At 36.3% G+C, this 14,064-nt stretch overlaps 1 protein-coding gene across 1 annotated transcript in view; it reads left to right on the top strand.

The window, feature by feature from the left end:
- PPM1E (protein phosphatase, Mg2+/Mn2+ dependent 1E) overlaps positions 1-14,064 on the top strand; it is a 215,773-nt gene that overhangs the window by 84,041 nt on the left and 117,668 nt on the right. The window lies entirely within an intron of this gene.

The following is a 14,064-nucleotide window of genomic DNA, read 5'->3' as shown; positions in this document are numbered from 1 at the left end:
CGGACCATAATGCCTTGAAATTAGAACTAAATCACAACAAGAAGTTTGGAAGGACCTCAAACACATGGAGGTTAAGGACCATCCTGCTAAAAGATAAAAGGGTCAACCAAGAAATTAAGGAAGAATTAAAAAGATTCATGGAAACTAATGAGAATGAAGATACAACCGTTCAAAATCTTTGGGATGCAGCAAAAGCAGTCCTAAGGGGGAAATACATCGCAATACAAGCATCCATTCAAAAACTGGAAAGAACTCAAATACAAAAGCTAACCTTACACATAAAGGAGCTAGAGAAAAAACAGCAAATAGATCCTACACCCAAGAGAAGAAGGGAGTTAATAAAGATTCGAGCAGAACTCAACGAAATCGAGACCAGAAGAACTGTGGAACAGATCAACAGAACCAGGAGTTGGTTCTTTGAAAGAATTAATAAGATAGATAAACCATTAGCCAGCCTTATTAAAAAGAAGAGAGAGAAGACTCAAATTAATAAAATCATGAATGAGAAAGGAGAGATCACTACCTATTTATTTAGATTGATAATAAAGACCAACTCAATGATCATCTTTATGATCACACACAATTTTTCTTTATTTTTGGAATGGAAGCATTCAGACCAATATTCTTTTAAAGACACCTCTCAAAATTTTTTATCTATCACATTATGTTGTTTTACTTTATAGAATTTATCCCATGTGAGTTTCTGTTCCTGTATGTATGCGTATGTGTATGTACATACTTATCTGTGTGCACGTGCACTGGCTCTCTTTCCTGACTACTTACTATGCTTGCTTATTGAGGACAAGGACTTTGCCTTTTTCATTATTATACAGTTAATCACTGTAACATTTCCAGATATATGTTAGGTATTCATAAATGTGTATGAAATTAAAGTAACTATTAAATGAATAAATAAATGGATAGTTTTGAAAAAAAAAAAAGAAACAAATTATTGTACAATTAAACATAGACTAGACTAAATAAAGACAAGATATGAAATTTAATTTTCATACAAATTAATAGACTATCCCAAAATGCACTGGTGCATAAGATACACATATATGCTTTTAAAACATATGAAATATAGTTGGGGAAAGAGGTTTGAAAGAGGATGAGCAACTAGATGAAAAATCTCAATCTAGGGAAGAAAATGTTTGTAACAGTTCAATAAATTTATTTACACATAATTTAAAACTTCTTTCATGTATATAAAAACTATAGGTTGTTCTAAATATAGCAATCTTAATCTTGAGTGATCTGTTGAGCCAACACTTTCTGAGACTCTAATATTGGTACAGATCCTACCTAAGAGGCTTCTAGTCAACTGCTACATGCTGCAGAATAAACTTTTTATTTTAAATCCTCAAAAACTTGAGACACTTGGGTGGCTCAGCAGTTGAGCATCTGCCTTTAGCTCAGGATGTGATCCTGGGGTCTGGGGTCAAGTTCCACGTCGGGCTCCTTGCAGGGAGCCTGCTTCTCCCTCTTCCTGTGTCTCTGCCCCTCTCTCTGTGTCTCCCATAAATAAATAAATAAAATCTTTAGAAAAAAATAAATCCTCAAAAGCTCATACCAGTGAAGACAGGCATTTCTCCAGTCTAATTATTATTAGTCATTTTAATAGAACAAATACATTAACTTAAAAAAAGAAAGGATTCTGTTGTAAAATAATTGTTCTACTTTTAATGAATTTAGGTTTTCTTAGCTGCTGATAAATGCTAGTGTTTACTTTTTTGTGTATTGTTTGTATTTTTAATTATAGAGAGAAGAAATGTATTTTAAAATAAGCATATTTTAATTTAGAAAATGGTTGACAAAAAAAAAGAAAATGACAGTTTAGAAAGCTTTGTGTTGACATTGGTATGACATTTCCTGACATTCTTCAGGAAAGAATGGAATGAAAATGCAATAATTTTCCTTCTTGACTTACTCTATATAATTTATAGTAAATTTCTATATTTAAAGTATAAAAATGTTTTATTTTTAATGGTCCTGACATTTTTCTTAAGTTTATTCAGAGCAAGTGAAAACTGCTTTAGTGTCTTATAAAATAAATTTAGCTGGACAGATACAGCTGTTGCGTTTATAAATAGCTACAGATGTCTGCAGCAATAAAGGGTTTACTCAGGTTGTTATGGCAACTAAAATGCAGCAGAACCTCAAAGATAGCTATTTTGAAGGAGGGGAATACATTAAAGGTACATTTAATCCAATTATATGATAAAAATTATTGCTTACTGTCTATCGTTTTAGATTACAAGAGAGAAATTAGTTTCAGTTTGTCAGTGTAACTTTCTTTAATGTACAAAGATTCTGTTACTATTGTCTATTTTATATACTTTTAAGGAGATTTTCTTGTAGTAGTGACGGTTTGTGCTGACCCATTTAAATTCTCTGTCTTGGTGCTCTTTTGATAAGTTGAATGTTTATTTAATCCTGCAGGCTAGGATTTGAGGGTACATTTTTGAGTCCACAGAATGTAGCAAAGCCTGCATTGGGCTTCAAGTCCATGATTTTAAATTAATGCTTTATTCTCCTCTGAAATAACCAGTTTAAATCTTTTAAGACCACTGAAATAAATAGATCTTTTCAGAGATTGTTACACAGTAAGTCTTGGGGTAGAACATGAGAATCTGTAGATTTTTAAAATGTTTATTTTTGTTCAGTGTAGTACATAGACAAACATGTTTTGGGTGAGGTGAAGTAGAATACTATTTTATATATAAAGCTTATAATAAAAAGAACCATCTCTTATCCTATTCTCTATACCCAAATCCTCCTCGAAACAATTATTTTTAGTCATTGCTTCTGGAATTTCCCTGTCTAAAGAATAGCTCTATTGCTGTTTCTTGCTTTTTTCAGTTTTAGGCATTAACCCTGTTTTCTACTCTAGAAAGTGAAGATTTAATAACTTCATATAATTACTGTTACCACTTACCTCCTCTCCCTTGATTCCCAATACAATTGTGCCACAACTTTAGGTTATAGGTTGAGGGTTAAATCTACTATGCAAATAAAGAAAATACAATTCTTTAAAACTTTTATTTTCAAGTGCCTGGGTCACTTAGTTGGTTAAGTATCCAACTCTTGATTTTGGCTCAGCTCATGATCTCGGGATTGTAAGATCCAGTTTCATATAAGGCTCTGTGCTGGGCATGGAGCATGCTTAAGATTTTCTCTCCCCCTCTGCCCCTCCTTTACATGTGCACATCTGTATGTATGCTCTTTCTCTCAAGAAAAGAATAAAATAAAACATTTTATTTTGAAATAATTTTAGACTCACATAGAAGTTGCAAAAATAGGGGCACCTGGATGGCACATTTTGGTGAGCATCCAACTCTTGGTTTCTGCTGGAGTTATGATCTCAAAGGTTGTGGGATCTAGCCCCACGTCAGGCTCCATGCTTAGTGCAGAGTTTGCGTAAGACTCTCTCTCTCCCTTTGCCCCTCCCCCATGTGCTCTCTCATTCTCTAAAATAAATAAATAAAAATTTGTAAAAATAGTACAGAGAATTCACAGGTACTCTTTATCTACCTTCCTCTAATGACAACAGATTAGATGTCATCAGTACAGGTGTGGAAAAAAGGCAAGTTTTCTGCTAAGCCTACATTTGAACAAAGAAATGCAAATAAGGGAATAAAAAGTCCAAAGTCAAATTCATAGGAGTGCAAATGGATGCAAATTTATTATTACCTGCATCTGTGTTTATACATTTTGTTAAGATACTGAAAGAGAAAACTATGGGCTAAATAAACTGTAACCATAGTATAATTACCAGAATAAAAACCAGTATAAAACCCAGAAAACAGACATTGGCACAACGCTATGAACTAAACTTATTAACTAAACTATAGACTTTATTTGGATTTCATTAAATTTTACACATATTCTTTTTTTTTTTTTTTTTTTTTTTTTTGAGAGGAGGAGAGAGTGTGCCTAGTGCAGAGCCTGATGCAGGCTTGATTTCATGACCCTGAGATAATGATTTGAGCCGAAACCAAGAGTTGGACACTTAACCAACTGAGCCACCCAGGTGCTCCATTACATATACTCCTTTAAAAAATTTTTTTCCTGCTGTATAGTTCTATGAAATTTTATCATATGTATAAATTCATATAACCAACATAACAATTAGCTTACAGAAATTCCCAAAGAAACTTCCACGTTCTGTCCCTTTATAGGCATATCCCAGTTATAACCCCTGACAACCACTCTTCTGTTTTCTATCATTTTAAGACTGTTGTATAAATGGGATCATGTAGTATGTGACCTTTGGGATTGTTGTTTTGTTTTGTTTAGTTTTAGTTTCAGGGGTAGAAGTTAGTGATTTATCAGTTGCATATAACACCCAGTGCTCATTACATCTAGTGCCCTTCTTAATGCCCATCACCCAATTATGCCTCCCCCACCAACCACCTCCCCTCCAGCAACCCTGTTTGTCCTAGAGTTCAGCATCTCTTACGGTTTGCCTCTCACTTTCATCTTATTTCATTTTTCCTTCCCTCTCCCTATGTTCATCTGTTTTGTTTCTTAAATTCCACATATGAGTGAAATCATATGGTATTTGTTTTAGGATTTTTTTTTAAAATAAGAATGAGCCCTTAAGGTCCTGCTATACTGTTAATGTGTACCAATAGTTCATTTATTTTTATTGCTGTATAGTATTCCATTGTAGGAATTTACCATAGCTTGTTAATCCATTCATCCTCTGAAGGTTATTTGGGTTGTTTCCAACTTTTGACTATTACAAATAAAGCTGCTACGAAAATTCATGTACAGGTTTCTGTGTGAGCATAAGTTCTTAATTCTGTAGGGTAAATATCCAGAAGTGTAGTTGCTGAGTTGTGTCATATTTGTTTAACTTGATGAAAAACTGCCAAACAATTTTTAAGAGTGATGGTACCATTTTACATTCCCACAAGTAATTCCCACAAGTAATGCATGAAAGATCCTATTGCTCCATGTCTTTATTTTTTATCAATTTTTAAAAAGATGTTATTATTTATTTGAGAGAGAAAGAGAGAATGCATAAGTGGGAGGGGAGGAGAGGGGCAGAGGGAAAGGGAGAAGCAGGGAATGATGCAGGGCTCAATCCAAGGATCCTGAGATCATGACCTAAATTGAAGGCAGACATTTAAGGGACTGAGCCACCCAAGCTCCCCTTGTTCCATATTTCTAACTGGTATTTAGTATTTGTATTTGTTTCATAGGGCTGCCATAACAAATTACTACAAACTGGGTGCTAATTTTTTTCCCCATAGTTACGTAGGCTAGAAATAAGAATTTAAGAGATTGATGAGGCCATGCTCTGAGGAAGAAACCATCCCATGATTTGTTCTAGCTTCTGGTAGTTGTTGGAAATGCTTGGTATTCCTTGTGTTGTGGTAGCCTAACTCCAATCTCTGCCTCTGTTTTCATATGCCCATCTTCCTTTGTGTGTGTCTGCTCTGTGTTTCTATGTGTTCATATGATCTTATACGGACACCAATTATTGTATTTAAGGCCCACAGTAATCCACTATAGCCTCATCTTAATTATTTACATCTGCAAAGATTCTCTAAATATGATCACATTTTAAGGTTCCAGATAGACATGAATTTTCAGAGGACACAACTGAACCCAGTACAGTATTGTCTGCATTTTTTATTCTAGCTGTTCTAATAGGTATATAGTGGTATCTCATGGTGGCTTAAATTTGCATTTCTTTGATAGCTAATGTTCTTGAATATCTTTTCATGTGCCTATTTGCCATGCATGTATTGTTGGTATAGCTTTTGCCTATTTTCTAATTGGGTTGTTTATTTACTGTTGAATGTATAGAGTTCTTAAATGTTGTGAATGTAAATACTTTGTCAAACATGTAATTTGCAAATATTTCCTCCTGTCATGGTATCTTTCAGAGAGCAAAAATGTTTAATCTTCATGAAGTCCTTTTTTTCTCTTATGGATTCTACTTTTGGTGTCATGTATAAGAACTTCTTACTTAAACTTAGGTCATGAAGAGTTTCTCCTGTATTTTCTTCTAGAAGTTTCGTAGTGTTTAGATCAAAGATCCTTTTTCAGTTAATTTTTGTATAAATTGTGAGCTTTAGATCAAGGTTCAGTTTATTGTCTGTAAATGACTAATTATCCTAACACCATTACAGAATACTTCATTCAGTTGCCTTTATGCTTTCGTCAAAAATGAGTCTATTTCTGGATTCTTTATTCTGTTTTATTGATTTCTATGTCTATCTATCTTCCAATACTATTGTCTTCCATTATTTAATATATGTAGTCTTTTTTTTAACAAAGATTTTATTTATTTATTTATGACAGACACGGGGGGGGGGGGGCAGACACACAGGCAGAGGGAGAAGCAGGCTCCATGCAGGGAGCCTGACGTGGGACTCAATCCCAGGTCTCCAGGATCACACCCCGGGCTGAGGGCAGTGCTAAACCACTGGGCCACCGGGGCTGCTCGACTTCAGGTTCTTGTATAATTTTTAGCACATGGAAATACACAAATTTGAAATTACAGTTAAGTATGTTAAGAACTACACTAGTAGATTTGTTTTAGAAAACTACTCCCTTCCATGGAAACTAATGAGAATGAAGATACAACCATTCAAAATCTTTGATATACAGCAAAAGCAGTCCTGAGAGGGAAATACATCACAATACAAGCGTCTCTCAAAAAACTGGAAAAAAGTCAAATACACAAGCTAACCTTGAACCTAAAGGAACTGGAGAAAGAACAGCAAATATAAAACCTACACCCAGCAGAAGAAGAGAGTTAATAAAGATTCGACCAGAACTCAATGAAATAGAGACTAGAACTGTAGAACAGATCAACAAAATCAGGAGTTGGTTCTTTGAAAGAATTAATAAGATAGATAAACCATTAGCCAGCCTTATTAAAAATAAGAGAAAAATTCTAATTAATAAAATCATGAATGAAAAAGGAGAGATCACAACCAATACCAAGGAAATACAAACAATTTTAAAAACATATGAGCAGCTATACGCCAATAAATTAGGCAATCTAGAAGAAATGGATGCATTTCTGGAAAACCACAAACTACCAAAACTGGAACAGGAAGAAATAGAAAACCTGAACAGGCTGATAACCAGGGAAGGAAATTGAAGCAGTCATCAAAAACCTCCCACGACACAAAAGTCCAGGGCCAGATGGCTTCCCAGGGGAATTCTATCAAACGTTTAAAGAAAAAACAATACCTGTTCTTCTAAAGCTGTTCCGAAAGATAGAAAGGGATGGAATACTTCCAAACTCGTTCTATGAGGCCAGCATCACCTTAATTCCAAAACCAGACAAAGACACCACCAAAAAGGAGAATTATGGACCAATATTCCGGATGAACACAGTTGCAAAAATTCTCAACAAGATACTAGCCAATAGGATCCAACAGTACATTAATAAGATTATTCATCATGACCAAGTGGGATTTATCCCCAGGATGCAAGGCTGGTTCAACACTCATAAAGCAATCAACATGATAGATCATATCAACAAGAGAAAAAACAAGAACCATGTGATCCTCTCAATAGATGCAGAGAAAGCATTTGACAAATACAGCATCCATTCCTGTTCAAAACTTTTCAGAGTGTAGGGATAGAGGGAACATTCCTCAGCATCTTAAAAGCCATTTACGAAAAGCCCACAGCAAATATCATTCTCAATGGGGAAACCCTGGGAGCCTTTCCCCTAAGATCAGGAACACGACAGGGATGTCCACTCACCACTGCTATTTAACATAGTACTAGGAGTCCTAGCCGCAGCAATCAGGCAACAAAAAGAAATAAAAGGCATTCATATTGGCAAAGAAGAAGTCAAACTCTCCCTCTTTGCAGATGACATGATACTGTACATAGAGAACCCAAAAGACTTCACCTCAAGATTGCTAGAACTCATACAGCAATTCGGCAGTGTGGCAGGATACAAAATCAATGCCCAGAAATCAGTGGCATTTCTATACACTAACAATGAGACTGAAGAAAGAAATTAAGGAGTCGATCTCATTTACAATTGCACCCAAAAGCATAAGATACCTAGGAATAAACCTAACCAAAGAGGTAAAGGATCTATACCCTATAAACTACAGAATACTTCTGAAAGAAATTGAGGAAGACACAAAGAGATGGAAAAATATTCCATGCTCATGGATTGGAAGAAATAATATTGTGAAAATGTCAATGCTACCCAGGACAATTTACACATTTAATGCAATCCCTATCAAAATACCATAGACTTTCTTCAGAGAGTTGGAACAAATCATCTTAAGATTTGTGTGGAATCAGAAAAGATCCCAAATAGCCAGGGGAATATTAAAAAAGAAAACCAGAGCCGGGGGCATCACAATGCCAGATTTCAGGTTGTACTACAAAGCTGTGATCGTCAAGACAGTGTGGTACTGGCACAAAAACAGACACATAGATCACTGGAACAGAATAGAGAATCCAGAAATTGGCCCTCAACTCTATGGTCAACTAATACTCGACAAAGCAGGAAAGACTATCCACTGGAAAAAGGGCAGTCTTCAATAAATGGTGTTGGGAAAATTGGACAGCCACGTGCAGAAAAATGAAACTAGACCATTCTCCTACACCATACACAAAGATAAACTCAAAATGGATGAAAGATCTAATTTTAGTATATGTGCTGCCGAAGCGAGCACTGGATGAAAAATCTAAATGTGAGACAAGAATCCATCATAAATCCTAGAGAAGAACACAGGCAACACCCTTTTTGAACTTGGCCACAGCAACTTTTTACAAGATACATCTATGAAGGCAAGGAAAACAAAAGCAAAAATGAATTATTGGGACTTAATCAGGATAAAAAACTTCTGCACAGCAAAAGAAACAGTCAACAAAACTAAAAGACAACCTGCAGAATGGGAGAAGATAGTTGCAAATGACCTATCAGATAAAGGGCTAGTATCCAAGATCTATAAAGAACCTATTAAACTCAACAGCAAAACACAAGCAATCCAATCATGAAATGGGCAAAAGACATGAACAGAAAATTCACAGAGGAAGACATAGACATGGCCAACAAGCACATGAGGAAATGCTCCGCATCACTTGCCATCAGGGAAATACAAATCAAAACCACAATGAGATACCACCTCACACCAGTGAGAATGGGGAAAATTAACAAGACGGGAAACAACAACTGTTGGAGAGGATGTGGAGAAAGGGGAACCCTCTTGCACTGTTGGTGGGAATGTGAACTCGTGCAGCCACTCTTGAAAAATGTGTGGAGGTTCCTCAGAGTTAAAAATAGAGCTGCCCTACAACCCAGCAATTGCACTGCTGGGGATTTACCCCAAAGATACAGATGCAGTGAAATGACAGGACACCCATGCCCCAATGTTTATAGCAGCAATGTCCACAATAGCCAAACTGTGTAAGAAGCCTTGGTGTCCATCGAAAGATGAATGGATAAAGAAGATGTGGTCTATGTATACAATGTAATATTACTCAGCCATTAGAAACGACAAATACCCAACATTTGCTTCAATGTGGATGGAACTGGAGGGTATTATGCTGAGTGAAGTAAGTCAGTTGGAGAAGGACAAACATTATATGGTCTCATTCATTCGGGGAATATAAAAGATAGTGAAAAAGAATAAAGGGGAAAGGAGAGAAAATGAATGGGAAATATCAGTGAGGGTGGCAGAACATGGGAGACACCTAACTCTGGGAAACTAACAAGGGGTAATGGAAGGGGAGGTGGGTGGAGGGATGGGGTGTTGGGTGACGGGCACTGAGGGTGGCACTTGGCGGGATGAGCACTGGGTATTATGCTATATGTTGGCAAATTGAACTCCAATAAAAAAGATTAAAAAAAAAAAAAAAAGGAAAAAGAAAACTACTCCCTGGTAAAGACAGATGCTTTCAGTGGAAGGCACTTCTTACACAATTCCTCCATTGTCTATAATGTTTTGTTTTCTAAAATTTTTCAACATTATTTTTTATTGTTCATCAACAAATTTAGTCAGTTCCTAAGTTGAAATATTCATCACTAAAGTGTAATAGCTATATACTAGCTAGTCTGTATTACAAATTAGTGAAAGTTAGATGAATTTGATAGTGATGGAACCATAATCCATATATTTTTTTACTTTAAATATCATCAAATCAATCATATCCCTTAGTCGCCTGAGTACTCAATAATTCACTGGGGCTTTTAGGTTTTTACATTTATCATTTTAGGAAAAACTGGTCTTGGAGGTTACTAGACAAATGATTAGAAATTCCATTACCAGTATAACCCCAAGAGCTTTGGATAAGGGGTTGTGTGACCATTATTCAGTTTCTAGAATAGTGTCTGCATTTAGTGCACGGCATAAACCAAACAAGAAGCTTGGAGTATTCTTGCATTAGGAAGCTGGACAGGGCAGCCCGGGGGGCTCAGCGGTTTAACGCCACCTTCAGCCTGGGGCACGATCCTGGAGACCCAGGATGGAGTCCCACATCGGGCTCCCTGCATGGAGCCTGCTGCTCCCTCTGCCTGTGTCTCTGTCTCTGTCTCTCATGAATAAATAAAATCGTTAAAAAAAACCTCTCATATAATAGTGGTATCTCAAAATATTCTTTAAAAAAATCTTTAACATTTTAATATATAGTTTAACAAACACTCTACATTGTCATATGTATATCTTGTAGTATGCTTATCTGTTTAATTTAAAAGTAGAAGTGTGGGGCAGCCCCAGTGGCGCAGCGGTTTAGTGCTGCCTGCAGCCCAGGGTGTGATCCTGGAGACTCGGGATCGAGTCCCATGTCGGGCTCCCTGCATGGAGCCTGCTTCTCCCTCTGCCTGTGTCTCTGCCTCTCTCTCTCTCTCTCTCTCTGTGTGTCTCTCATGAATAAATGAAATCTTTAAAAAATAAAAAAATAAATAAAAGTAGAAGTGTTAGAGATAGCTTCCAAAGTATTGCAAAGTTGTGAGAAAGTGCTGACCTTATTATCTGAACTCATGTTTGAACTAAAACATATAATTCTCATTCCTCATGATAAAGACAGTAGGGAGACCCAGTCTTGGTGGCCACAAGATTCCCTCACAATCACTTGCTTTCAGCTCATACTTCCCATCTAATATGCTCATACATTCTGACCCTACTTAGTCTCAAAAGAAATTAAAAACATTTCAGTGATTTTTTTTTCCCTCTAGCTCCTCATGAATGTTGCAATTACTTCAAATTTAGGCAACCTGTAGCTCTAAGCTCTAACTCTTCAACCACCTTTCTGGGAAATGAACTATTTTTTCTTGCTTTAAACACACAGAATCCAAAAACAGGTACCAACTGCATAAAGGCAATATAAAGGAATGGCATATCATTTCTTAAATGTTTTGATATTTACTTGAACAGCTTGTTTTAACATCCTGTTGATAGGCAAGCACTTTTATATAAAATGCTCTTTTCCTGGGTTGTTATATAATATCTGTATAGATTTTAGAAAATGTCTCCAAATACTTCACTAAACATAAATAATCTTTATAGTAAGTTGCTCCAGTGGGATTTAAATTGCTCTTAATATCCTGCTGATGACTGTAGTAGCATCCTTTAATTCTATTAAAAGAGTGACTTGCAGATGATTTACCACACCTACACATAGAATCCTCTGAAATACGGGAATTTTTTTTTTTTTTTTTTTTTTTTTTGTGAAGACATAAAATCCAATGCCTAGAACTTAGACATTCAAAAAACATTTGACTTGTTGTTTGGCATTACTTTAATTCCACCTTACTTCTTTAGTTTATTTGTTCTAAAAATATTCCTTACATACCTGATATATGTCATGTTTTGTTAGGCACTGGTGATAGAAGAGTAAACAAGGCAGACATAATCCCTACCCTCAGAAAACTTCTAGTGGGAGAGGCAGACAATAGACAAAATAGATAATTATAGCTGATGATAAGTATTTTTTTTAAGATTTTATTATTTATTCATGAAAGACACAGAAAGAGGCAGAGACCTAGGCAGAGGGGGAAGCAGGCTCCCTGCAGGGGGCCTCATGTGGGACTCGATTTTAGGACTCCGGGATCAAGACCTGAGCTAAAGGCAGATGCTCAGCCACTGAGCCACCCAGGTGCGCCCTGATGATAAGTATTTTGAGCAAAAGCAAAAGTAATAGTTACTGGGGGTAGAGCTACTTTAACTTGAGTAACAGGAAAGGTGTTTCTATGGAGATGGCATTTAAGAAGGAGCCAGCTATGTAAATATTGGGGGAAAGAGCATTCTAAGCTGAAGGAACTAAAGTGCAAAGGGAATAAGCTAGGTGAATTCAAGAGGCAGAAATAAGATTTGTATGACTGGAGCTTAGCAAATGAAGGGGAGAGTGGTAGGAGAGGGGCAGATAAATTAACAGTTGTACATCATGGGAAGACAGTTTCTACAGAAGTCCAGACAACAGTAATAACCACAGGAGGAAAAAATAAGAGTTCAAAATTTATAATTGTCACAAAATAGTACTTAAAATGTCTAGTTTGGGGGGCATCTGGGTGGCTCAGTTGGTTAAGTGTCTGCCTTCAGCTCAGGTCACCAATCAATAGAAATGAACTCAGATGTTGTATTTTAGTAAAGATTTTAAAACCACTATTATAAATATACCCAAATAATTAAATCATTAAACAAATAGAAAGTAACTAAAAGAATCAAATGGACATTCTGGATTTGAAGATTACAGTAACTGAAATGAGTTCAGTAGATAGGCTAAGAGAGCATTTGAGATTGCAGAATGAATTGGTGAATTGAAATAAAGATCAAGACAAATTATCTAGTCCACTGAACAGAGAACAAAAGACTGAAGAACAATGAACAGAGTCTTAGCAACCTGTGAGACAATATCAAGTGTATGCCCATACAAGTGTAATAGTCCCATAAGGAGAGAAGAACAAGTGTTTAAAGACATAATAGCTGAACACTTCTTAAATATGAGGAAAAACATTAGTCTGCAAATCTAAGGAACTCAGTAAACCCCCAAGCCCCAGATAAGATAAACAGAGAAATCCATAACTAGATGCTTCATAGTCAAACTACTAAGAGACAAAGACAAAATCTTGAAAGCAACACGAGAAAAATGACTCCTAGACAAAGGAACAACAAAATATATAATAGCTGACTTCTCAGAAATGGTAGAGGTCAGAATGGCATAAAGAAGGGGCACCTGGGTGGCTCAGTCGTTTAAGTGTCTACCTTCAGCTCAGGTCATGATCTCAGGGTTCTGAATAAAGCCTTGTGTCAGGTTCCCTGCTCTGCGGGGAAATTTGCTTCTCTCTCTCTTTCTCTCTCTCTCTCTCTCTCTCTGAAATAAATAAATAAAATCTTGAAAAGAAGAAGAAGAAAATACTCAAAATTATAGTTTAAAAATCTGATAAAATGGTATATTAAACTAACATAAGAGAAGGTGGCAACAGAGGGACAGAATTAAAAAGCTGTAAGACATTTAGAAAACAGATAGCAAACGTAAATCCAGCCATTTCAGTAATTACATTAAATGTGAATAGACCAAACTCTGAAATTTAGAAGGTAGATGTTTTTTGTTTTTGTTTTTGTTTTTAAATAAAAGTCATTCGGGATCCCTGGGTGGCGCAGCGGTTTGGCGCCTGCCTTTGGCCCAGGGCGCGATCCTGGAGACCCGGGATCGAATCCCACATCGGGCTCCCGGTGCATGGAGCCTGCTTCTCCCTCTGCCTGTGTCTCTGCCTCTCTCTCTCTCTCTCTATGTGACCATCATAAATAAATAAAATTTAAAAAAAAAAAAAATAAATAAATAAAAGTCATTCAAATACCCTGGAATAGGTATTCCTGGATTACAGTCCTTTAAATATTAACTGCCCTTAGAGCATGAATCCATGTTTCTCATAATAGGGAATGAGGAGAATGTGCTATATAGGTATATGAATAGAACAGTTCATTAGGCAGTACTGTCTTGTAAGTTATAGGATTTTAGCATCCCTGAATTCTGCTTATAAATACCAGTGACACCCCACCCCCACCCCAGCTGGATTTTAGTAACAAAAAGTACCCCTCCACATAGACATTTTCAAATGCCACT

The sequence above is a fragment of the Canis aureus genome, chromosome 16 (assembly GCF_053574225.1).
Source record: "Canis aureus isolate CA01 chromosome 16, VMU_Caureus_v.1.0, whole genome shotgun sequence".
NCBI classification, from domain to species: domain Eukaryota; kingdom Metazoa; phylum Chordata; class Mammalia; order Carnivora; family Canidae; genus Canis; species Canis aureus.
Note: the sequence above shows the minus strand (reverse complement) of the source record. Positions and strands in the feature narration are given on the sequence as shown.